Source organism: Mastomys coucha, unplaced genomic scaffold, assembly GCF_008632895.1.
Source record: "Mastomys coucha isolate ucsf_1 unplaced genomic scaffold, UCSF_Mcou_1 pScaffold12, whole genome shotgun sequence".
In the NCBI taxonomy this organism is placed as follows: domain Eukaryota; kingdom Metazoa; phylum Chordata; class Mammalia; order Rodentia; family Muridae; genus Mastomys; species Mastomys coucha.
Window position 1 is genome coordinate 41,187,024 of NW_022196894.1, and position 26,913 is coordinate 41,213,936.

The 26,913-nt window shown below is 39.4% G+C and overlaps 1 protein-coding gene and 1 long non-coding RNA gene across 28 annotated transcripts in view; one reads left to right on the top strand and one right to left on the bottom strand.

The window, feature by feature from the left end:
* Zbtb20 (zinc finger and BTB domain containing 20) overlaps positions 1-26,913 on the top strand; it is a 737,287-nt gene that overhangs the window by 535,479 nt on the left and 174,895 nt on the right. The gene's annotated exons all lie outside the window — the stretch shown is intronic.
* Positions 14,405-15,163, bottom strand: LOC116085926. Its single transcript, XR_004116754.1, has 2 exons — positions 14,880-15,163; positions 14,405-14,544 (listed from the first exon to the last, which is right to left on the bottom strand). It is a non-coding gene; the product is annotated as an uncharacterized LOC116085926 (long non-coding RNA).

A 26,913-nucleotide genomic window follows, 5' to 3' on the forward strand; every position in this document is an offset into this window, starting at 1 on the left:
AAAAAAAAAAAAAAAAAAAAAAAAAGAAATGACAGAATGAAAAAGGAGGATTGTGCCTTTCCAAATGTCAAAATTTAAAATGCTAATAAAATTCAATAAACAGGGTATTTACCATGGCTATGGCAACTAGCAAAGGTTAACTTGGCCAAGGGAAAGAAAGCGTTAAAGGTGCAGGGGAACAGCGTGGATGAGGACACCCAGCACAGGATGGGGCTCCATCTCTGGCATGTGCTCAACTCATGAAGCAGCCTCTTTGAGACTGCACTGACTGTAATTATTGTTTAGAGGAGATTTACTTAACACACATATTATTTCATAACTGTGCCTTTTGTGCATAGCAGACGTTACTTTTGACTCAAAGTGAGAAAATTGTTCTTAGGTTTAAGCAAGAGTACCAGTTTGAAAAAGATGACAGAATGCTCAAATACAAGCAGGACCTGTCTCTACACATCTTAGACAGAAAGCAGAATATTCAAACATGTGTATCTTGCACTTAATTTAAACTGCGTGGTTGGTTACCTATCTCTCTGGCAATTCAGTATAAAGTTTTATTACTGTGAAATAGAATAGGGTAGGGATTTATGTCACACAAAAATGAATTTCCATGGATGGGAACACACATGAAATAATTTAAATAAGCAGTATGTCAAATGAAAATTTAAGATGTTAGAGCTAGTGGTATATAGGGAAGAAACAGAAGAGGAGGCTGTGAGAGGAATAGATGATAAATATATCACAGTTGGAAAAAAGAAGGGACCATGGTTGTTACAGTAGGTAATTACTAATGTTGAAGAATTGTGGAAAACACTGAAGAGTAAATTTTAAGTCCTAGAAACCAAAACAAATTATTAAATAGGGGCAGTCTGATTTATATGTCAAAGAAAAATACATTACTTAAATATGAGCCCATAGTTCCAAAATGTTCTATTTTGTTCCAGAATGAGCAACACCCACAAGTCTGGAATTTCATGAGGTATACCCAAGAGAGACAACTTTCTAAACTCCAATTCACAAAGGTTACTAAGGGGCCATCAATGAGCACAGCTCCTTTTGCCTCACAAAACTCCTTCCTTGTCATTGATTGTTTTGGTTTCAGATAGTGAGAATTAGGGTGTAGAACATGTCTTTCAAATATGAAAGACTAATAAACAAGCACGCCACCTTACCCAATATTATGATTCTATGCAGGCTTTAATGGAATGCTGGTATTTTAAAAGGGTATAAAAACTTTTTCATTATATTCTGTACTTCTAGTCTTTTTTAAAAACGTAAGTCTGTGCAAGAAATTCAGAATAGTAGATATTTGACATAGGGTTTAAGAATCCTATTTTTAATTCCTCTCCCACTTCCATACTCCTTAAGCTTAAACTAAACATCCCCAAAACACTATAAAACTAGGGTTTTATGTCTGGTTTCAGTAAGAGATGCAGCAGAAGAAAGAGAAACTGTAACTGTCCTACTGTGCGTCCTATCGCTGTGATAGCACACTGTAACCAAACATGTCCCATTCAGAGTCCATCATTGAGCAAAACCAAGGGGGAAACGCAAGCACAGAGCATGACGGAGTGCTTACTGTTCTTCATAACCCAAGACCACCACCCCAGGCGTGGACGACCACAGTCAACTGGGCCCTCCCACATCAAACATTAAGCAAGAAAATGGTCCACAGACTCACCCACACCCAGTCTGGTGGGGCATTTATCAGTAGAGGTTCCTTTTTTCCAGATGACCCTGGCTTGTGTCTAGCACATTAGTGTGCTTCCAAGTAATACTTCTAAATTGATGTCATCCTTGGAGAAAAGAAAACACAGGAAAGAAAGAAGAGATATGCAAGGGGAGAAATTGTATTGCTTTGGGACTTGCCCTTAAGGTGACTTTCAGATGCTGAGGATGTCCTGGATTACCCAGGACACCACAGGTCCTTCAGAGCTCAAGCTCTACAGCAAGGTCTTGGATAGAGATGGAGAGTCAGTATTTGCCTTTGACCACATAGTAAGTCCTGATAGTAGACAAGATGACACAAGTAGAAGCTTAAAGGGAAAATTCCAGGGAATAGAACTAGAACATTTCAATACTTGGGAAGCAGAGAGGATAGAAGAGCCAAAGAGAAGACAAGAAAGGATCCATGAGAGAAGGTAAGAAAATCAGCCACTATTAATAAGGAACCAAAAGTCAACTGTCTCAGGCACAGCACTGGTAAGCGTGAATCAAACTGAAACTAGAAATACCCAGCTTGGGCACAGAGAAGCCCACATTGACACAGCATGCATAAAGTGCACTGTTCTGTTTGACGTCACAGTGTGGAGCTGTAATCTCATAGGTGGTAGAAGCCTATGTTACTAAAAAACTTGTTAGTTTTTCTTTATATGTTTAATTAGGGGTGTGGTGTGTGTGTGTGTGTGTGTGTGTGTGTGTGTGTGTGTGTGTGTGTTGGGGCATGTGCATTTGGGTGCAGGTACCCATGGGATCCAAAGCCTTGTATCCGCCTGGAGCAGGAGTTACAGAAGGTTACATGTGGGTGCCGGATGCCAATTTTAAGTGCAGCAAGTGCTAGTAACTTCTATGACATTTCTCCAGCCCTAAAAGCACCCCATTTTTAATGTACACTCCTAGTTCTTATCTTTTTCAATTGATGTTTTTTTAACTTGCTACTGTCCTAATTTTTAGAAATAATTCAGTGTACACTTTAAAGATTAGTTGTCAGGGAACAGTACACAAAATATATTAAAGAGCTTTAGTGACCACAGTATATTTTCAAACCAAAAATAAGTATAAAAATAATATTATCCCCTACCTATATAAAGTAAGATAAACAGCCATGACACTCTTTAATCAAAACTATTTCTATTACCTTCAGTAATTTCTGAACTAGTTATGTTCTATTTTGAAATCATTGAAATAACTAGAGTTTAGAGAGAATGAATAAAATGCATTTATTGCACACAAAGCTCTTGCATATAAGTAAAAAAAAAAAAACATGATAGAAATCATTGTGAGACATAAACGGTCTCTTGGAATAGAACCAGTGTGTCTGGTTTAGGAGGGCTCTTACTTCAGGTAATATTGGATTCTCTAATACATAAACCTGCAAGACTTAGTGGATTAACATAATAGAAGTTTCTGTTTTGCTCATGCAAAACTAATCATGGATTCAGGTTGGCAGAGACTCCATCATCTCTTGGACATGGCTTTTAGAGTAACCTTGAGTATTACATACAGACAGAAGACTAGAGAAAACTTAAACAACAGAGAAAACTTCTTCTATATCATTCCACCAGAATTCCTTTGGGCAAAATGTGGTCACGAGGCTCTATCTATTTTCATGGAAGCCTGGGGAATGGAGGTTACCTGCATGCCCAAGAAAAAGGTAAAAGGTTTTTGGAATAGTAAACAGTTGCCTACAGACCAGAACTGGCCTCTTGGGTAGGGTTTAGGATTGCTGACAATTAAGTACACAAGGATGTTACAGAATGAGAAGGGAGTAGTGAAGGAGGAGTCCATTCCAGCCCCTCCCCTTTGTGTAGTTCTGTAGAGTCAAAGTAGGTTTCATATAAGCTCTATAATAACAGTGTTCTCTCTCTCATCTGAGAGTACCATGCAGTCTCACAAATAAAGGAATCTGCCATCCATGGCAATTTACTTAGCTGGATATTATGTTTATTAAACCAGAGAAGAATCATAGGTTTTCACCTTAAAACACTCTCATTTCAGAGGTGAGGCACCCAAGGAGGTCGTGGCCTCTGGATTTCACACAGTGAGTCACTGTCAAAACTAGAACAAACCCAGGCCTCTCAGCTCTACTCAGTGCTTCCTGTGATCAAAGAACAAAGTTGGCATTGTTTTATCACAATTTTGCAGAAATAACCATAGAATTTCATCATAAATTAGTTTGTTGTTATTTTAATTCCTACCTTCAAATTAATAGAAATCATCGATGCTGGTATGAAATTTATGCTAAGGGTATAAATAAATATAAAACATACTTATTGTAAGGGGGATACATTTTTTATTCTATTCTGGAGACCATTATATATGTTCGTCCGTTCGTTCTCTTCCTCTCTCTCTTTCTCTCTCTCTCTCTCTCTCTCTCTCTCTCTCTCTCTCTCTCTCTCTCTCTCTCTCTCTCTCTCTCTCTCTCTCTCTCTCATCTTATGTAGGCATTTAATATCCACAAACAAGTATGGATGAAATCAACATATTACTGTTACTCTTTTACTAAATTTTCAAAGAAAAGAGAACAAAAGGTGACTGACAAGCTAGTTGCATGGCTATAATTTAGTCTGTGTTACTTTTATTGTTACAGAATTTTAATTGGCATAGATGCCTAAATGTATATCAAAATGCATGTCACAGCTTTTGTATAAAAATAAATTTGACTTTAGAACACATTTTCGTTAGTGAAAATAATAAATTATCTTAGAGCTTATGAGTCTCTACTTTAAAACATCATAAGGTCAGTTTTTAATTAAAAGATAAGAAAAGTACTCAGTATCCAAGTAGTTAAAATCAGGGTGATATAAACAACAACAAAAAAAGTTCAAAGGAAAAGGCTCAATCCATCTTCAGAATAATTGGCGAAAGGATGGCTTCCTGTAGAGACCAAGAAGACCAGCTTTAGGACTCTCACATCACAGTGTAAGGAAATTAAAGACTGCACAATCTACTACAGAGAAGTTCTTCTAAACTTCCTTCATTCTAATCATGAGTTAGAATTGTTTTCTTCTGCTAAACAATAGGTCTCTTGGAGGTAATCATTCTCTTTTCCAAAATAGTTAACAAGAAAACTAAATGGTCAGCCTCCATTATAGGAAATAAATATACATAAGAGTAAATTAGAGCCATTGGTAACTAGCATATGTATTCTTAAATAAAGTGCAGGTGTAGGCAACCCTGCCACAGCCCATCAGTCTTGCCCATCTGTTCTTCATGAGGCACGTTCAGCAACTATTCTGTTATATCCTTATGATTATAAAATATTGAAAATATCAGTAAAACCAAGTGACCATTCAAAAAGCCAACTCTGAGAACACCTGATAATGAGTGGATATCTAAAGATCTAGCTGTTTCTGGTTGTGTATATGGTGGCAACATTCTGTAACCCTAAATACTAAAGGGCCTCCATCACTTCCACCCTCAGATGCAGTGGGGAATTGTCCTATGCCTTGGCTTATGAGAAACTAATCCTGGCTGAATTGAGGCCAGAAACTTTGTCAGTCCCATGGCCCACCTGCCCTCCAGTGAGATTCTTGGACCTGCCATCTAGTGGCCACTGCAGAAACAGGACAATCCTAACATTTTAGTCTTCACTTGAAAAGGGTTTAAATGGGGCTCATCTGCAGACACAGAGATGCTCTCCGCCCTTTGAATGCTAGTCCCCTCCTCCTTCATTAAGCACACTGCCATTTTCATACAGCAGCTTCAGTCAGACCATTTGTTATATGCACAAGAAAAACAGATTTTTCATGCAAAATGATACACTTCCCACCTGGAATAAGAAAAAGGCAAAAAGAAAGTCTTCCATTATTGCAGAAAGATCTGGAGTGGGAAAGTGGAAGCGGGGAGGAGGGGATGTGGGGGACCAGGCTGATACTCTGTCAAGTAGCTCTACTTATGAGACTAATTCTTACAAACTGTGCACCCAACAGAGTAAACCTCTTATTTGCTGCTTTTCTCTGATCCCCTACATAGCTGTAATGTTCTGCTTGTTTTTCCCTGTCCTGTAAGCCACATAGGCATCTGATATTATACATAGTGTTGGCAAAGGAACAATTTGCAAATGAATCAAGCAGGTAATTATTAGAATATAGGTCCTTGGAAGTATGTGTTTCTGTAACAAAACCCGGCAAGAGGTTACTTTTGTTTCATTGTTTCTATTGTGGTTCCTGGTTGTTAGTTTTCTTATTTCCAGGGATTTAAGAATAGAATGCAGAAATGCACAGTGGGCTATTACTATTATTACTTATTATTTGTCAAAGAAACAAGTATACAGAGCAAAGGCCAGTTTGTGAAAACTATTCCAGGCAGTCCACAGGGCCTCAGATTCCCACCCTTGAGCAGGTCCTGTAAAACGTAAGACAGAATGAAGACAGATGGATGGATGGTACTTATTCAATAGCTTAAATATAGAACTCGGGTGTACAGGTGCGTCTTCAGATGTTATTTGAGAGAAAAGACAGAATATCTTGGCATTGTGTCATTTATTCATAAATATTATAAATTTATATTATTTGAGAAACTATTCTAAATATACAAGAAGGCTTAGAAGAAGGCATAAAAGCTAATTGATTTTTCTCAAATGAGACAAAGCAAACTAAGAAGTGGTGACTGATATGGAGGAAAGAGAAAACCAGTCCAATGACAAAGCCAGGAAAATAAACCCCAAGAGGATACATAAAGTTTGACAGACAGGAAATTGTATATTAAAAATAAATAGAAGCTAAAAACCAAATGGGAAGATGATCTTGGCAACTATGTTCTTAATATGCTAAAATTGCCTAGAGAATCCAGGAGCAACAGTGGCATGAACAACAATTTAATGAGGAAATTGCTGTGCCAGGAATTCTGCATGGCAAACAGAGGACGTGGTTCTGGGTTTGAGGAAGGTATTGATTGATCCAGCAAAAGGATGCTCAGATTTGGATAAGAGCAAAGGGGGGAAGGCAATAAAGGAGTAGAATTTATCATATTGCTGAAGACAGAATTGGAGGACGCTAACAAGTAAAGCCACACGATGGTTGATTTCGGTTTTGTTATTTAACATCTATCATCCATTGGCATTGTCTGCAGTTCTTATTGGTTGTACCATAAATATAAAGCCATATCTCTGGGCCAAAAAGTAAGAATATTTTCAAAGTTAAAGGAAGATTAACAATCCAGAAGCAGTTGGAAACGAGAGGCATCAGGTAGCTGGGGTTTCAGGACTTCTAAGTCAGAATTGATAAGCAGGCCTCAGAATGGGGATAGGAAAGCTATCCTTGCAGAACTATTGTATAGGGAAGAGACAGCATTAATTTGATGAAACTCTTCAAGGTAGAAATTAATATTCTGGGACTGGGGGTGCCTGCCGAGTGAGATGGATCGTGAGTGGAAGAGAGCAGTGTGGTGTTAAATGAGGCTGTTGTGTGAACCTAAATAAACACTGGCTTGTAGTACATGGTGGGCCACTCATTCTTGAAGTACTTATTGAGGGTATATTGTATTCCATCCTACTAATGGAACTTATATGCCAGTGAAAAGAAAAAAAAATATACTCAAGCAATCACTTCAGAAAGTGATGAGTGCCACCAAAAACAGCTGAGTGTGACAGTAAAGAGAGGGATGGATGGATGGAGGAGTGGGGAACATAAATGAGGGGAGCAAATAAATAATTGTAAATGGAATAGAGAGAAGAAAGGACGGGGGTATGTTTATGGTTATGGACTCTGGGAAATTAAAGTTTGCAGACACTAGAAAGATGGGAAGTGATGGAGAGTTGAGGAAGTTGGAAAGGCTCAGGCTTCCCATCAGCCCTCCTGGTTACAGTCATCTACTCACTCAGCCACCACTCACTAATCCAGTAGGTTTCTTAAACTCTCTTGATCTGCCCTCCACCCTCCTCCAGCTTCTCATTGCTGCGGCTGTAATTTTGACATTTTAATTACTAATAATTACAACTGCCCATAATCTCAATTACAGGCATCCACTCTCCAATTACTACCTAACATCTTCACAGCCCAATCTCTCTGTTAGCCCTACTAACGATTTCTAAAGCCCATAGGACCCCTTAATTTATTAATTTTGTCCAGAGGCTCTCATATCCTCACTTTCTTATGTAGTTGGGGTTCTGAAGGACACACACCTCACACATACTTCTCTTACCACTCTGTGCTTTTCACTGTAGAGGTCAGAACCAGCTACCCACCCTGATCCGAACCCACAGGCCACCTGACTCTGCTAGAGCCAAAAGCAAGCACACAGACAACTCTCCCTTAAATTTCCTGCTATCTGCAAGAGGCCTTGGTTGCTGCCCACAGCGCTTTTCCTGCATCTCTGCAAGAGTATTTCATAGCTTTCTCTTTCTCCAACTTGCAATCCACTTCCTTACCCTTACTGTTACCTGATGCCCTTCCTTTCTCCTTCACTGAAAAGAGAAAAGCAGTTAGGCAAAAAGGAACTTCACATATACCTGCTCTCCAGCAACCCTGTATCTCACATCAGTGCCCACAGCCTCTGCTTTTTGTCTCCATAACTGTAGACAAGCTATGCATCCCTGCCTCAGTGTCCTCCTCCTTGGGTGTCAAACCCACCCCTCCCATACTCAGGAATAATGTTTCTGAAAAGACATGCTGAATTCATGTGCTTTATCTGTTTTCTTCTCTAGATAATTCTAATTATTTCTCTAATTCTAAATAATTCTTGTCACCATACAAACCTCTTGTAATCCCTCTCATCCTAACCATTCTCTTGGCCCTCGCCCTCTCTGACAGCCTACTGCCCCAGTGAATGTTAGACAGTTCCAGGGGTAGATCTCATAGACTCTCTCCATCTTCCTCCCATTAGCTTTTTCCCCAGTAAGAATAATGAAACTGGCCATGCTGATGCCCCACTGACATCCATGTAGCTAACCTCAATGACCAAGTCACATTCTTCCTCTCTTCCCTTCACAGCACTCTCTCACCCGCCTCATTCCTTTCCCACAAAACATTTCTACACTTGACTTTCTGTTCAGTCACATACTCTTGATTTCTCTCATTTTACAGGTTACTCCCTTGCAATCTCCTTCACTGGGTGTATTTCTGTATCCCCATGACTTAAACATCGAAGTGTCTTAGCAACTGGGATCTCCTTCCTATCTCTCCAATCACTCCCTTAATATCCACACTACCTTCAGTCCTAGCTTGAGTCTCTGGTCCACACTTTGTTCCTACATAACATTTCTGCTGCATGTCTAATGAGCATCTTAAACTTAACAGACTAGGAATACATATTTTATATAACAAATAAGCAGGGTAGTGGTATCCCCATCCCAAGAGTTACTCAAATTGAAACCATATCTCTCTGTCAGCCCTTTATTTCTCTCACAAATACAACCAATAAGCAAATCCAGCAGGATAACCTTCAAATCCATACCACTCATCCCTTCACTGTACTGACTCAGACTTCTTTCATTTCTTACGCCGATTATTTCTGGAGTTCCTTAACTACTCTTCCTGTTTCTGCCCTTAACATATACAGGCTCTTCTGTAAAGGAAGCTGCTCATGCCAGTCCTCTGCTTACAACTCTCTCAGGGGTCAGAGGCTTAGCTCAAGTGAAAGAAAAGGCAAGATGAAGCCAGCACTCTATACCCACTCTCCACCAGTTCCCCAGGAGCGGTCTCTTCTTAGTCAGCACTGGAGCCTTCTCTCCCTCTTCTGCAGCCTCCCTGTGTGTGCTGCAGTGCAGGTCCTTTGCACTTGCTTTTCCTGCTGCTGCAAACGTTTTCCCTGAATAAATCCTGTTGATCATCATTAGGCTTTTACTGAATCTTCACTATAAAGCAAGCCTGCAAAACACACCAGTTCCTTACCACTCAGACCATAGCTACCCTGATTGAAGCAACCACCATTGTTCTGTTCCTGGAGGCCCACCATTTGCTTCATAACACTTACTCCTTTTAAACATGTATTTGGTTGGCAAATTTATGTCCACTTGCAATGGATCATAAGGCCCATCATCTAAGGCTTTCTCATGTTCTTTATTTCTTTGGGGTTTTGTCCATTTTGCACTCCAAGACATCCCCTGTGCCTCACCCTATGCCACTGCGTGGGGTGATCAATAAATATTTTTAGATGAATCGTAGGAAAGGGTAAGCCTTTCTTGCACTGAATTGAAAGGAATTTTTATTAAATACAAAACATAATATTGTGGTCTGGGCCCCATGATTCTCCATGGCAAAATTTTGAGATTCCTTAAAATTAATTTTTGAAAATAAGAGTTCTTATGTAGTTTTATCCAAACATTTGATAGGCTACAATTTCTGCTTCATGCCCAAAACAGCAACATCCAAAGTGTTTATTTTTCTTTTTCATTCAATAAATGTTTGTCAGAGAATATGGATACTCCAGACGAGTACTGCCATGTGTCGAGACTTGGAAACAAGAGAGCATAATACAATGGACCACTGAAATAAGTGTCAGGCAACCTAGGTTACTAGGTTGATGTGCTATAGAGATGTGCAATAATACTGAGAAATGTGAGGCCGGAAGTTGCCAGAAACCAGAGACAGGGTTAGTGGTGACACAACACACTGTCCACCATCACCAGCTCTGGAAATTATTTATAAAATTAGATAAGAGTAGAACTCAAACATACAGGAGAGCAGGGCTGGAAACTTCCCTAATAAGGTATAGACTTAAAACCCCTCGCTGTCAAGTGACTGTAAAAATAGCCGATGTGTTTATTGGTGCCCTTGGTGCTTCTGACTAACAGTTGAAATAGTTTGAGGTTCCAGATTTTTTGCCTACTACGAAAAACCTCATTCGTATTGAAAGCATTTGTTCTTGCTTCATACAAATAAAATTGTTAAGGAATGGACTGATATGTGTATTTTTAAATAAAAGTAGACTTGTAAAATTTGTAAGTTTAAAAAGTCAATACTGAAAGTCTTGCTTCGTCTGCACAAAAGAGTCTTTAGTTATTTAAAAATCACATTACATTTGCCTGTCTATATGGGGGTGGTAATTATTTAAGAGCTAAATGAAATACAACAGATGAGGTATATCAGTTGGGCAAGTGTGTGAATAGTGAATCCTGTTTAATGGGCAACAGAGGAGAAAAAAGTTTGAAGAATATGGATTAGCTTCAGAAATGTAGAATTTAGGAGACGTCCAGTTATATTGTCTGCTATACCAGAAATAAAAACATTGGTGTTCAAGAGAAGACTAAGGGCCCAAGATGCAAATTTGAAAGCAATTAAAATGGGGAGAAATGAATGTTCATTGGGGAGTGCACATACTATTTTGAAGTGTTATGAAACATTACAAGAGCCAGACATCAAAAAGCTTGTCTGATATTTTTGTCCTAATTAACTCTCACCCATTGTGACACCAACATACATCCTCACTTTAGATTGTCTTTCCATTTAAAAATTTGAGAACCTTGATTCCTGACCTCTTATATTCCAGGCATGCCTTGATTTCAGCAATAGTTCTGTCCATCAAAATAGGAAGGACAACAAAATTGTCTACATGCAACCATCATTGCTTAGGAAACTATGAAATAAGTCTGTTTATATATGAACGACACCCACATCACTTACCTGTTCTGTTTTCCAGTCTCTGTTCTGTGAAGCTTCATACCCATTGGCTGTAATTGTTTCAAACTGTGGGGATATTAAAGGAGACTCCTGTCTTAAGCAATGGGATGAAAGATGTCTTTGTTCTATTTCTTTTCACCCGCAGGGAAGGAAACAGAATCTAAGAACTTGGGTAATTTCCAGGCCAGGCACACATACTTAATCCCTATAGTCAAGAGTCAGAGGCAAGTGGCTCTATGTGAGTTTAAGTTCAACCTAGTCTTCATAGAAAGTAACAATCTAGCTAGGGATATAGACTTGGGTTCTGTCTCAAATACAAACAAAGCAAAAGAAATAAAAATGAATATTTCTGAGGTCACTCCTATACCTTTAGAATATGTGTTCTGCCTCCCATATTTGAAATTTTCCAGAGGCAGCCAATGAGAGGGCAGCTCATGATAGTTTTATTATAGTTGTAATCTCTGCTGTTTCTGTTTACTAGAACCTGTAATCATCTGGGACTTCATTCTGCTTTACTTCTGTTAGTAGTCTCTTTTCTCTGGTGTCTTATCTGTATATCTTTAAAGACTTATTTTTAAAAAAAAAATGAGTCTTCCCTCCCAGTTACAATGCTGTACTCTTAATGTATTCAGTCTCTATGGTAACTGGGTTACAGGCCACAACACCATGATTGCTGGAGCTGCCCTCATAGTAGGGAAACTGGCACATGCCCTGCCCTGTGCCCCAAGCTTCTCCATTGGATTGGGAATCAGATACCAGCATTTCCATGTGCAGGGCAGGGAAAGCAGAAGAGGACATGTTACAAATCCAGGGTCTAAGATGCATTCTTGGGATTTGATAGAATGGGTGATATGATTTGTCATGATAAAAGATAACCTGGTGTGCTCAGCCTTACAAGACATCCTTAAGCTGCATGAGGAGGCAGTTTCTGTCCTTACTAGCATCTTAATAGTCTACTTTTACTGAAATTAAGAAATTATTCTTTAGTAAACTCAGAGAATTGGGAATATTCTGTAAGGAGTTATTCACTGGTATTTTGGGTACAGTCTTTCATGTAAATTCCTCAGTAAGTACATACTGATCTAGTGGGACAAATGGCAAGTCTGATTTTCTCCAAGCATGTCTTAGAGTGGGATTAGTTCTGCTGGTTAGGAAAGGTATGAAGGAAAGTAGTCAGCCCCTCTGGAATGCTTCTTTCAGGACACATCTTCCTTCCAAATGCAGGGCAGAACAGACTCCAGTGTACAACACAACAGAAACAAAGGATTTGAAGTAGGCTCTTATAACTTTGACCCAGCTGATGCGTAGTCAGCTAGATCTGTGGCGAGCCAGGCTGCTGTGTACAGTATAAAGCATTTAGCAGTATTCTTTGTGTCGGGAACAACTTCTTGAACTTTGACAGCTAAAAATACATATGTCCTCTAATGAGAACAAAAATAGCCCCAGAATGGGAACCACTGTCGTAAAGCAAGATGAAACTCCAATAAGAAATGAGATAGGGAACACTTAAAGATTCAGAATATTGGTTTAATTAGTTATTCATGAGTGTTTGGGGAGAGAGCGTAAGGTCAGATCGTCAGCATTCATGTAAACTGGGCCCAGCTGTGCAGGCTATAACCCTAGAGCTGGGATGCTAGAGGAAGGAGATGGAGACAGATGGGTTCTTAGAGCTCATTGGCTGGCCAGCCTAGACCAATTGATGCACTTCAGGTTCAATGACACACACACACACACACACACACACACACACACACACACACTGAAGAAAATGGCAGCATCTACCTCTGGCTTTCTAATTGACACGAGTGCACATATCCATGTAAAAACATAAACCACACACACACACACACACACACACACACACACATGGAGGAGGGACACAGACAGAGACAGAGAGGCTTATTGAGCCTCTGCTGTCTACCAGGCATCCTTGTACTTATCAGGAATATAGCTGTGAACAAGGACTGATCTCATGGAACTATGTTCTGGAAAATGTGTGTCTCATGTTTCCAACCAGTGAGATCCCTTTCTCTCCAAACAGCCTAACAGTAAATGCTTCCAGCAGTCTAAGAGCCAAGGAAAGAAAAGACAAGTTCATAATTGAAGAGATTCTTTTCAGTTTATGAACCTCAAAATGACTTTGGGTTTAAAATGAAACTTGGCAAGTGATTAATTCATATGTTTTAGTTTATAATATGTTCTGATCATTTTGGGGTGTTTTCAAAACAAGTGATGAGATTAGGGCTTTTTCCCCTTCTATTTTTGGTCCCTTAACTTTGGAGAGTCCTTCACTTTTGATTAGATTTGGTGCTCTTAGGATATTTGAAAAAAAAATGCTGTCAAGTATTTGAAATGTGTATACGTGGGTGAATAGATGAAGAAGGGGAAAACCTGAGGCTTCAGGATTTTAGCTTGAATAAATAACTCATACCCATCCCTACCACAGGATTCAAGCACCACTTCTTTGAGAATTTCTCCTCAGGAAGTCCTTGTGGGCACATCCCTGAACCCAGCTATCTTCCTAGCACCCTCCCTAAATTCTTACCGGGGTCATAAGGAAAGCAACCATGATGTCCCTGTACATGTTTTTCCCATACAGTGTAAATGTTATGAGGGCCAGTGCCAGATCTGCCCTGCGCACAATCCTACCACCCCCAGCACTTGGGAATTACTTAATGTGTGTTGAGTAGCTCAATGACTAGTGGAGAAATACAACTGTCGAGACGTCCTGTCTAAGCATCTCTAACCTGTGCATTCACTAGCGTGGACCCCACCGTCACTCTGAAAATTTACTAGGCTGGTCATTATTCTAGAAACCATGGAGTAAGTTTGCTCTCTAGTATCAGTAGAACTGTGTTTAACTGGAAATTCTTGAGAATAGTTGAAGTTCATTGATCTGAAGGATATTACAGGCTTTTTTTTTTTTTTTTTGGAAATGCAAGGATGTAAGAGAAATAATAAAAATGTATGATTTAGGAATATGTTTAAGTATTGCTAATATCCTGAGCAATTAAGGTTTTCTTACTTAATTTCTGTCTCCTCTTGTAGAATTTAAGCTTCTAGAAGATGGAGAACTTGATCTGTCAACACTTTTATCCTCTAGGTATAGAATAGTGTGTGGCTTATTGTAGTCACTCAGGAAATTATCTTTAATGAGTAAATGGTAGACATTCTGTTAGTAGCATCTGGTTGATGATTCCCCGCTTTTAATAAGTTGCTCATGCAGTAGGATGGTGAAGCTCTTGTCCATTCATTCACATTCTAGACAGTGCTGAAACAATGTAGATAGTAGGTATTTGATGAATGGAGAAACTTAGTATTCCAGTGTGTGTGTGTGTGTGTGTGTGTGTGTGTGTGTGTGTGTAATTTTCTAAGATAAATTTGCTATCTCAAAGTTTCAGGAAAGCCGGTTCCGTGGCTCCTATCTGGCTTTTGCTGATTTTTCTGGTCATCTTGGGTATGTTTCCTGGAGAACCATGACCCAGTCTCTGCCTTATCTCCACTTCACATTCTCCCTTTGTGTGTAGTTGCTCAAACTCCCCCTTTTAAATAAGGACATTGGTCTTATTAAATTATGCTAATTCCCCCCTCCTAGTATAACCTTACCTCGATTAGTCACATCCACAATAGATGTGTTCTCAAAGTGTAGTCTGAACTACTAGGTAGGAAGAAGGTTCCTGCTAGAACCTTTGTCTAAGAATTTCAGAAAAGCACAATTTAAACATGGCTTTTCAAAACAGTACCTAGTTTTACGATTCTGTATGGAAACCGGTTTGCTGATGACCTATACAGTGTACTGTTGAGTGGAATTTGTGTTCATAGATAGGAGGCATGAGACATCAGAAGGGCCTGACTCTGACAGGACAATGGGTTTTATAGGAAAAGCTGCTGAAAGATTCCAAAGGAATTTTCATATGAAACAAAGGAGATTGTTGCAAACTTTATTTTAAAGATGTCAGATGAGGGGCAAAGGAGTTGTGCTAATTATTTTTCTCAATGTTGTGGCAAAAATATCTGACAAAAGCAACTTAAGGAAGGGCACGTTTTGGCTCACAGCTTGAGAGTACAGTCCATCCTAGCCGGGAAACTGTGATGGCTAAACATCTGTGAGCCAGCTGGTGACATGCGTCCACAGTCAGAAAATAAACAGAGGTGAGTGCTAGTGCTCAGCCTCCTCCCCTTTTTGTCTGTCCCAGGACCCAGCCTATGAGACGGGGCCTTCGGCTTACTTGGTGGGTATTTCCTCCTCATTAAAGTTCTCTGAAACACCCCAGAGAAGTGCCCAGAGGTTGTCTCTTTAGGTGATCCTAGATGCTGTCAAGTTGACAGGATAAATCATCCCAGAAGTCTAAACATATTGAATGGTAAAAATATAAAATATGTGAACTCTGTTGATTATAAATTACATATCAGTGAATTTGACTTTAAAAAGAAAGAAATGGTAGCAAAGAATGAACTTTTGAAAAAGCAACTCAGGTTTTTTTTTTACCCATCACTGTACTGATTCCCAGTTTCAGCTGGAAAACATACTTTTCTATTGTTGTGACAAAATACCATGACAAACAAAATAGGGAAGACAGAGTCTGTTTTGGCCCACCAAAGCCACAGCCTTCAATGTTTTCAGGCTGCACAAAGGCCCGTCCATATCATCCTCTATGAAATAGGACAGCTTTGGAAACCTTGGCATTGCCCACTCCAGATAACTTACTCAGGGAGTTGATCAAAGACTGGCAGATTATCTTCCAGTTTATGACTGTCCATTCCCAAGGGCTTGATCCCAATGAACACCTTAGGAAAGGGTAGGGTGGCCACAGAGCACAGGCAAGTGGAAGGGCAGTCAGTGACAAATACTATCATTAGCATAGCTCTGTACAGCATCTGTAACAAATGTATGCTCTTCCCAGAGAAGGTACTCAAGATCTAGGAACACAGACTACCACATGTATTATAGCTTGTACCTGAAACTGTTCACAAGCGGCAATCCATGTAGAAGGTAAAAGCAGAAGAGACTGGCAAAGGTGGATAAGCCCACAAGTGCCAAGATAGAGAAACCAAAGAGGAAAGCTGTACATACCATGCTCCTAGGGCTTACGTAGGTCAACCACTACAATAAAATAAGCCTCTTTCTGTTTATTAGAAAACATTGGTGAACTTGGCCCAAAAAAAAAAAGTTGAATTAGCAACCCAGCTAGGTAAATAAGATTTTAATTGGGCTGAGAAGTAAATAGGAGGTAGGAAACATGATGTTGGCACTGAGGCAGGAAAGATCAGCTCCAGAAAAAACAGTGTCTCATTCATTAGTTTATTATGATTATTGTCTTTGTTGGAAACTTAATTCGCAAGCCACTATAGTGTGTTGGCAGCAGTAGAAAACTGAAAAGCAGAAGGAATAAGTTTTTTTATAGTATAATCCTGGAGTAGATCATCGGTGACGCTGTGATGTTATAGATGAGTTCAGTGTCAGACATGAATCATGGCCTCTGCTTCCATGGCATGAAAAGAGGCCAGGCTCACTGCTGATAGCACAAGGTAGTAGGTCCATTCTAAGGAACCAACCAAGTGATAAATGAAACTAGGTAAACAAAACATAAACCAAATAGTAAATAAAGAATTACAAGGTGTTCTGATTGCATACCTTTCTATTGTGATCAAATATCATGACCTTAGAATTCTACACACTTACAATCCACCATGGTAGGGAAGACACAGCAACAGGAAGGTGAGGCTAGCCTATAAATCAGGAAGCTGTCAGATCACATTTCATCAACACATAAGAAGCAGGGAGAGAAAGGCTACACTACAAAGCCTCAAACTTCCTCCAATAAGCTCTGCCAATTTCTATAGGCTACCCAAACAGTGCTGCCCCCTGGATCAGGCCTTCCAATACACTAGTCTACAGAGAACATTGCTCATTCAGTTCATGTCTCCATAATTAAGAGAGGTACCCTGCTGTATGGTTTTCTGGTTTGTTCTCAGCATCAGTCAGCAGCTTAGGAGATAAGGAAGAAGTACAAGATCGGGTCTGTGTAAGCTCAGGAACTAGGAAGGCACAGCTTGAAACCACAGAGACAAGGACTGGAGGCTGGGGAGACCTTTAACTCTAATGATGGAGGGAAAAAAATGAAGATTCATAGTTTAAGAGAAAAAGAGAAATTAGGAAACCAAAAGCTATGGTGAGCAGTACGAGAGAGTTTTGTTTTTGTTTTGTTTTGTTTTGTTTTGTTTTAAGCCAGAGATGTCCTACTAAGGAAATGTATGCCTGCCACATATGTTTTGCCATAGACCTCAGGGAAGCCACAAACAGTGGGATAAGCATCATGCTGTGGGGCATAGAACACATTCAGAAACATAACCGTGCTCAGGGTTTCTTTCCCACTAACCACTATTTTGTGAGCTCTGTTGGTCTGCCTTGCTTGCTTGTCACAAATTCCAGGGATAATCAGCTTTAAGGAAAGGTCTGTCCTGGTTTGTGGCTTTGGAGGTCTTTGATCCATAACCCATTGGTCTGTTGCTTTAGACCTCTAAGGGTACAGGATATCATGGGGCAAGTTTGTGAGGTCTGGGCTGGATCAGGACTGGGTATAGAAGAGAGATAAAGGTAGGGGCCAGAGTCCCAATATCTTCATCAAAGTCATGCCTATAGTGCCCAGACTTTGTTCTAGCAGACTCTTCCTTCTGAAGGTTATACCACTTCCAAAGCACCACAGACTAGAGACCAAGCCTCTAATATGAGCCTTTTGGAGATAGTCATGATCCAGACTATAGCATCAGCCATGTTCACCACCGTTATCAAAGAATATTCATCTTAAAAGATAAAAGAGAAGAAGAAATAGGAACATGTCGTGAAACAAAGGGGATCATCTTCACAAGAGGCAAATGCAGTACTATCTTTAGACACCTGTTCTGTGCCTCCTCTATCTCTTCACTTCCTCATATCTGTAAACATCAGATACGGAATGGTTCAGCCACCTTTCCCTACCTAAGGTCCAAAAAAGAACTCCTATAAGCTTAATACTGATTTGAGTTTTGTAACGTATTTTGAAACAGATTCTCACTATGTAGTTCAGGCTACCCTCAAGCTAGCAAAATCACTGGCTCAGCCTCAGTATTGCTAGGATTGCAGCAGCAGGTAACACCACACTCATCTGATCATATTAAATGTTCTCCCCAGCATCCTGCACAAGGAAAGTTAGTGCTTGGTTAAAGAATGCTTTTATATGCTTTGTAAATGACACTGTACAGTTAATCCTGTCTACCCTGTACATTCAGATTAACCTGGCTTGTATTTTTAAGGACAGCTCTGTCCCTATGGGCCGTGTCTCCATATGTCATCCTAGCAAAGTAACCAGCCATGTTACTCACTGTGAGATACCATGCCCCAGTTATCCTCCTTTCTTGAGTGGATGGAAATGACATACTATGTAAGGTTCAGTAGTTTCCTAAAGCCTAGGAGAGAATTTCTAAGCCTTTTCTCTTGGTGCTATCTATATATAAGTTTAAAAAAATATCTTTGGGAGAATTTGAATAGGCATTTCTAAAGAGGTCCTCCTTTCGCTCCAAATATGAATCCTTATAGAATTCCATTTTTTCCCTTTTTTCTCTACTCTTGATCCTGTTATAGCTTCTCTAGCAATGCTAAAACCCAGCTGGTCTAGAGATTAATATGACCAGACATACCATGAATTTTTTAAATCTCAAAAGTCCCAGTTTCTGCTTCTTCATCAATCAAATATAGGTTATATATGTGTGCAGTATATTATCATAAGCCTCTCAGTTCTTTTCTTTTTGCTTCAATTCCTCTTAAATTATTCCCATTACTTGTTATAAATAGGTAGGAGAAAAAATGTGAGGAACAAAGGGTGTGAAGCATTAGAAGACAGAAACAAGGAGAGTGCTCAGAAGGAGATCCAGTGAGAAGATGGGAGATGAAGGAGCTGCCCACTTCCTTAGTCTCTCCAGAGCACTTCCGGGTTTGATGTTGTCAGCCTTTTCACCTAATACCCTCAAATAGCTTCTTCTCACTGCTAGCAAATTTTTCCTATCTGCCTCACACATGGAAATCTCTGGCCCAGCATCTTGATTTACTGCCCAGGCTGCCAAGCACCTTGTTGATTGACTTGGACTTATTGCTACTGGATCCACCAACTCCCTGCCCCATGTTGGCATAGACAGTGTTAATGGATGATGTAAGCCTGGAAGAACTTAAGCAATAATTTGGTTTTACTTCATTAACATTCAAAAAATAAACAAGTAAACTACATGTTGAATTCATTAAATTCCTCTACCACTGTTTAGGAATATAAAACTTGCATTTTTTAAAAAAGGGATTGATTGGTGTCATGTACGTATTTGTTCACTTCTGTTTATGCAAGATAATAAGACTATTGCCATGGAGGAGGAATAATGGTATTTATAATTCCATCACTACTGTTTATGTGAGATGAAAACATCTGAAAAGAAATGAGAGGGACCGTGATGCCCTTTACACACATTAAGCTCCTCTATTGCCATTACTAAGATATGTGAGGAGGAAAACTAGTGCACTAGTTATGGGAAGTTAGTGTCTGTGGCATTGTGCTTACCATCTGCCTCAATGGTACCAAAGATTCAGTTAGGAAAGCACTAAAGATACCAAAGGAGGGGCCTCCTTGCAAAGGAGCACAGGAATGTGTAATTTACTAGGCCCTGAGAGCTAGGCCATTAAAGGTTAGGGTCCTCTGGTGAATGCTCAAATGCTTCTGTCTGGGAGACTAGAAGGTATCACGTTAGGGAAACCAATGATTTCAGATGTGCTTCTTAGGGACTGAGTCCTATTAGTTGTTCAAAAAAGAAAGGAATTCAGACTAAGTTATGAAGATCCATGTCAAAAAGTTAAAGGGTTTCATGTCTATTTGAGAAAGAAAGAGAATTGAAAGCAGGACAAATTAGCTGAGTAGATACTGCAAGCCACAAAGAATGAAGTCATCCATAGAGGTTAATGGTTGTCATAGAGCAGATAAAAAGAGCAAATAAAAACTACAAAGAGGGATGGTCTGTGTCAGGTGGCATTCACCACTACCTTCTAAAGTAGATTGGCAAATGAAGAGTAGAGGCATGGACTCTTCAGAACAGAATGGGAGAGCCTCCATGGCAGGATGGCGGGACTAAGCTCTGAGTGACAGCTTAGGCAGCACCAGGCTTTGAAAAAAAATCTGCTGATAGAACTGTAAAGTTACATCTGAAAAATACTTCTCACCTCCTCCTTTATTTGAAATTAACTCTCAGAGTAAGTTAGGAAACTTTAGCAGACTTAGTTTTGAGAGTTGAGCTTTAATAAAAGCATAAAGTCACTAATTTTTAAATTGTATTCTTTTTAGGTTCCATTCACATTCCTCATCCTGTCTCCCCTCATATTTCATTGTAAGTTGGAATAATTTTGCATTAAAGTGATAGGTGATGAATCCAGAGACATAGTGAGAGGTATGTTTTATTGAGCCTCACAGACCCTGAAAACTTGCAAGAGGGTATTTGTAATCATAATCATAGTACAACCTTATTGGTGTAGGAAAACAAGCTCTAACCAATGCTTGGAGATACAGAATTAAGAGTTTACTGTAGGTTAGCTGACAACTATGACACTTTCAACCAGTGTGACTAAAACTGAATCATGCCTTGCCTGACTTTGGGTTTTGCTTTTGATACCAATTTCTCCCATCCAACCCTTCTTGGCACCCTTACCTAAGGATGCTCAGAGACCATGGCCAGCCAATGTGTGGTAGAACTTTGAAAAGGCCTTTGGTTCCAAAACAGAATTTAAGATACTTCAACAAGAATTTTAAATATTAGGTTAAGTTTCTTCTTGTACCATGTCCACTACAGGAAGAAATGTGTGCACATTCAGTATTATGTGCATAAATCATTTGCAGCAGAGGGAGAAGTTGAAAGTTCATGACAGATTGGCATCCTCTCTATCCAGTGGTACCAAAATTAACCAGTTTGGACAGTGGGAGAGATCTGATAGTTTGCCTCAGATAGGACATTCAGAAAAAGTCATTTTTTCTCTGTTTACATCTAATATTTTATAACTCTGAAGCCCTATACTTAGTAGAATTGTGGGAGTTAGCATAGAATTCTTGCCAGTTACAGAGATGAGAGATTTTTCAAATCTGGTGGTTTCTCTGAATAGTTTCCTCCATGACCTAGAACCCTCTTGCTTCCCTGTGTCTGTCCACAGTGCATTTCTGATTTATCCACAGAGTTTTTTTAACAGAACCTTACACTTACTGTCTAAATTAATGATGTTCCTTTCTTTCACCATGACAAAAACCACGTACCTTCCCTATACATTATGTTAACAGTGTTTTTTCTAAGGCATGTGGACACATCCTGTGAAAGCTTTTTCCGTTCCGTCATGTTGACAGGCTGACTCCATTAAGTCTCCCACCGTCATCATGTTCAGCTTGTTCTCCTTTTCTGAAAAGTTAGAAAACAGTTATCATAAGAATTTTAGAGGCATTCACTTTGGCAAGAATAAATCTGGAAAAACATGAGTCTGTTCCTTGAAATGGAAAAAAGAGATGAGTCCTGTCATTCTCTGAGCTGCGCTCTTATTGACACTTGTTCAGGACTAGGGAAGGAGGCGGGGCTCTTCCCTCTAAGCTTTCCACTAAAGCGCAGTGCCTTCTGGGTGTTCTCATAGAGGTCAAGCATCTCTACCTCAGCATTTGCTGTGTGTTATCTGGTACTTAGAGTGGACACTGAAAGAAACTGAGTGAATGACAAGAAGATTTTTTTCTCAACTACTTCCTCACCCTTGGATAAATGCTGTTTTGAGACGGTAAACCTTGGCTGTTTTGATGTATTAGGGCAGAACCTCCCTTTCTCCACCAGTGCCAGGCTTTCCTACAGACATGGTAAAACCCTTCTGATCACACTGCTACTAGTCTTTTAATGCTCAGTATGGGAGAAATTAGCTCAGTGGAGTGGTTGGTGGGTCATTTCCCAAGGAGAAATCATGCCTGTATAGACTCAAAAGATTAAAGGAAAGCTAGGGCTCTTCGGTCTGGGGTGCAAATTGATTGGAGGCAAGAAAGGAGCCCTTTTTTGTGGTTAGTCATTTGGGCTTCATTGGTTTGAGACAAATGGACTTCCCTTGAAGGGTCTGATATAGACCACTGTCAAATGCTGAAAATGAATTTTTTGAGACAGCCTTGACAAACTGGTACGTTTGGAAATTTACTGCTGCCAACACTTAAGAATCAGTTTCTTATAATTTACCTTATTTTTTTTTAAATCTCATCTTAGAAGCAACAATTTCTTTCTGAAACTGTGGGTAAACCCTTTATATTTTCATAATTGTATTTTAGACACTGCTGTGGGTTCCCAACTAGCAGATGTCAGCCCAGCCTTTGGTTTGCTCTGAGGATTCCCACTAGGTTGCTTATAGTCTAATCCATTCAGGAAGTGTAAGGCTAAGGAGCAAAGTGAAAACATTCACAACTCCCACATCTGTAATAAGTGACTGACTGCAAGAATCCAGAGACTTACAGGGGATGTCTAAGGCCAGGTTTTTCTGGGGTAAAAGAGATTATAGTCTTCCTGAGGTTATTATGCTAGCAAACAGCTAGGGACCAATAGGGGTGAGGATTGAGAGAGATGATACGGAACTTTCAACACAAGCCATTGATGCTTTCTTCATTCTGAATAAATTGCTCTTATGTTTATAAAGTATCTGAACAGAAAATCTCAAAATGCTTATAATTTTGAGGGAAAACATATATGTGTATCTCATCTAGGTTTTTTTTACTTGAAATTAAGGTAGAAGCAGAATTGCCTTTTTGTAGTGAACCAGATGACAAATTGAAATTTTGAAGTACAGAGAGAGAGAGCCCAGTTTCACCCCACATACACGCAAAGAGGAGGAGGATGGGGGAGTGGGGAGGACATATACCTCTTTCATTACCTATGAAAAAAACTAAATTTGGATCTTGTAAAGACAGTTAAGAAAATGCAAATTCCCCTAAGAGGAAGTATTAAAACAATTACTGAGTACATACAAACTGTGATGTAGAGGAGAGAATTGACTGGGAATGTCCACAGAGAAACAATCCCCGTATATTTGGTCATTTTTCTACAACTGCTTTGGTGATCAGAATGTGCACGTGGAAAATCAGAAGGAAAGTGGGGAGGGAGGCAGGGAGTGAGCTTTGTGATCTAACAACCTCCTTTAAACCTATTGCACCACAGCTTTTCAAAATCCAGGCTGCTGGTAGGCTTGACCCTTTGCTGTTCAGTTCATTCCTGGCATTTGAAACAGCCAAAGCAGTGGCTACATGCCTCAACCATTATGCTAGTTAAGCTATCCAAGTTAACTTAGTGCTGACTTTATTTTCTGTGGTGATACTGAACAGAATAGCTCTTTTGAAAGGTCTTAGACCTCTCTCCTCCCAGCTCCTGATCACAGTAATAAACAACCTCAAGAAGTCATTAGTGGGGACTAGCTCAATTGCCTGTGACAAGTCAGCTATGAAGAAATTGGCATAGTTTGTCTCTTTGATTCCTGTTCTTATGAAAATAATGAATTGGGAAAAAAACCTACATATTTTTCTCTCTCAGTCTCTTTTTGTAACCATATCTTTCTCTATAAGTTACATCAAAACTGACTTTGGGGGCTGGGTATCTAGGTTTGAGTGTTCCTAACAAAAGTCGACTACAACTCCAAAGTTTTAATAGTCAAAGGCTGACCATTGATTGTGGCGTGTTAGTGTTTTGCTTATAAGAATTGGGCAATGCTTCACTAAGCTACTACTCTGAACCACAGATAGAATAGGCTCTTCTATTTAAGAAATGTGGAGAACTGCTTTTTAAATGAAATTGGCTCTGACAAGGTCATCAGAAGCATTCATTTGAACCTGTGCAGCGGGTGATGGACACTTCTGCTGAGCTCCAGAGCTTCAAGGTAAATAGAAAAGAAAGCCATTGATTGCTGCCACTCATGAGAGCTCCCAGGAGTCTGTCAGTGCATGGGAAGCATATGGGGCCCCTTTCGTCATTTAAAGGAGTTGTTCACTGGCTCTCCTGATATTGTCGAAGTTAGATTTGGGAGTAATAATACTGAGCTTTTATGTTATATTCTGGACTTTTCTTCCACCTTTTTTAAACTGAAATTTGGTTAATATGCACATTCAATTTCAGATTTATGAAATACTCAGCTAAACTTCTTAGATGTAAGAATGAATTGTTAGAATATTATTGGTCTGTAGCTAACCATTATGCTAAAGCTGTAGTAGATTTTAGTACATTTTTCCTCTGTTTTGTGTCATGACACTTGGTAAATTGAACCAATACCTAAGCACCACATATACTATTTTTATTCTAATAACTTACCCTCTGTATTGCCTAATTCCCCTTTAAGTTTAGGGTATATTTTATTAAACTGTATTATGGCTCTGTATTATTTGTAGGGTCAGCATTTTATAAGATTTTGTTGTCATCTTAAGCTAAGCTCAAGAGGTTATTCAATTTGCCCCCTGGCTGGAGGCAGGGTTGCGTTTCTGCAATCCAAAATAGATGAGGATCTTTCCTATTTTTAAAGAGCTTGTGAAGAAAGACTTTATAACTGCTCTTAGCAATCTATTTGATTATTTACAACTAGCACATTTAGGATGTTCTTCTTGAAGTCTTAAATTCTTCACTTATCTATTTGATATCATTTTGCCCAAAGACAGAAATACCAGTCCTTCTCTTTGTAACCACTCTTCTGTCAGAAAACCGTGAAGACGCAGCTCAGCTCTTTCTTTCCTAAACTGAATTATCCCCATTTTTTAACAGTTACTTTTATTTCTATAGCTCCTTCTGTGGCAAGCTGGACTATTTTTAAAAATTCTTTCATATATGATGCTTCTGACACAGGCGCTGCATATTTTAATTCTACTGTGCTGGTGTGGAAATAGCCACAACTTTTCATTATATCCTGATGGACAGAGCATTTGTGCTCATTTAACCTTGAGGTTTAAATGCATTCCCAAAAAAGTAACTGACTCATAGCATTGGCTAGACCCAGGAATAAAGAACACCAACACTCCTAATCGTAAAGCTCATCTTGCCCCCACTCCTAAAAAGCACTAAAATTAACTTTTTCTTGACCTCTCTTTCTAGTGCTATTTATTTACTGATCTAACAACTTTTTTTCTATCATCTTTGTCTCCTAAAATAGACAGATGACATTTATTCAACAAACATTGGAGTGTCATGCTGTGTTTAACACACTTAGCAAGGTTTGGGAGATTCAAGTGTGAACTGTCAGCAAAGGCTGGGAGACATGGATATCCTGGGCATGCGCAGGGAAAAACATAATAGTCTGTCACAGTATATAAAGAAACAGTGGAGAAGAAAACAGAGATGGGCTTGGGCCAGATTGTGAAAGGTCTTGGATCTGCTTAAGCAAATAGTCGTGACAAGGATGAAAGTAACACTTTGCAGTCTGTATTACAGTACATTGCTCCTAAGTCTTTAAAACACAGACCTAGCTTATGTTGTCCCCACAGTTTAACCAGTCAGTGGGCCTACATACCTGATTAGTTTCTGTCTTTTGATAGGTGGGTCCTAATTTTTTCTTTGCATTTTAACCATTTGAGGGAAACTTTAGAGAGGATCACCCTTTGTTCACACTGATCCAGATACTTCTCTGTGCTTCTGCTGTGCACATATTAATTCTATGATCCACTGAACCAAGCGCTGTTATTCTCTGTGTTTCTATATTGAGAAGTTTGGGAATATTTGTGTGATAGCAACAATCTCTGTAGCAAATGACATTAATGGTAGACTAGAGCAACATTGTGTGTCTTTAATTGATACACCGCATAATAACAGTGTCAGACCTTTTAAGGGGACACACACACACACACACACACAAATATCAATTTGCTATAGGGAAAAAGTCCTGACACTAAATCCATTTAGAAGCTGTAAAGGTACTACTTCAGAAATTAGAAATATACAGGAAAAAATGGAATTATATCATTGAATATTCCTAAAAATCTGCTTTAGGGAGAGCAGAAGAGGGAGGAATGGATATGGTCATGTTTCCTTCTATATATGTATGATATTCACACAGAAAAAAATATAATTAAAATAGAACCCATCTTAACTATAAATGCAGCCCCTGCCACTGCACACAGAGCTCCTTTCCCACTTCATTTGTTCTCCTATATTTTGTTCTCTGATCCTGTGAGCATCATGAAGAGTCAGGAAATATGGACAGGGTGGGGCAGGTATTTAATTGTATCTTGGCAAAGGCTCATACATAGACTGTGCCATGCCTAATTACTGAACTTCAGTTTCTACGTCCTCTCTCTCTCCATTGGTGACTACCTTATCCCATCATCTGAGCTTTAAAGAAAATGTTGTTCACAGTTCTGTCATAACATTTATGATTCTTTTATTTCTTGAGATGAATACAAAAAAATGGTCTCATAAGGCCGACTTCAACATAGGAATGACTACATGGCCTTTATGATTTTCTCCCACTGACCAAAGGAAATGAAAACACTTAAGCAAAGTATCCAGCGTGGTGTTGCAAAGAATCTGTCTGCACCCATGCCCTGTCTTTAACTCACAAGCCTTTCCGCATGTTTAGATTAAATATATATATATATATATA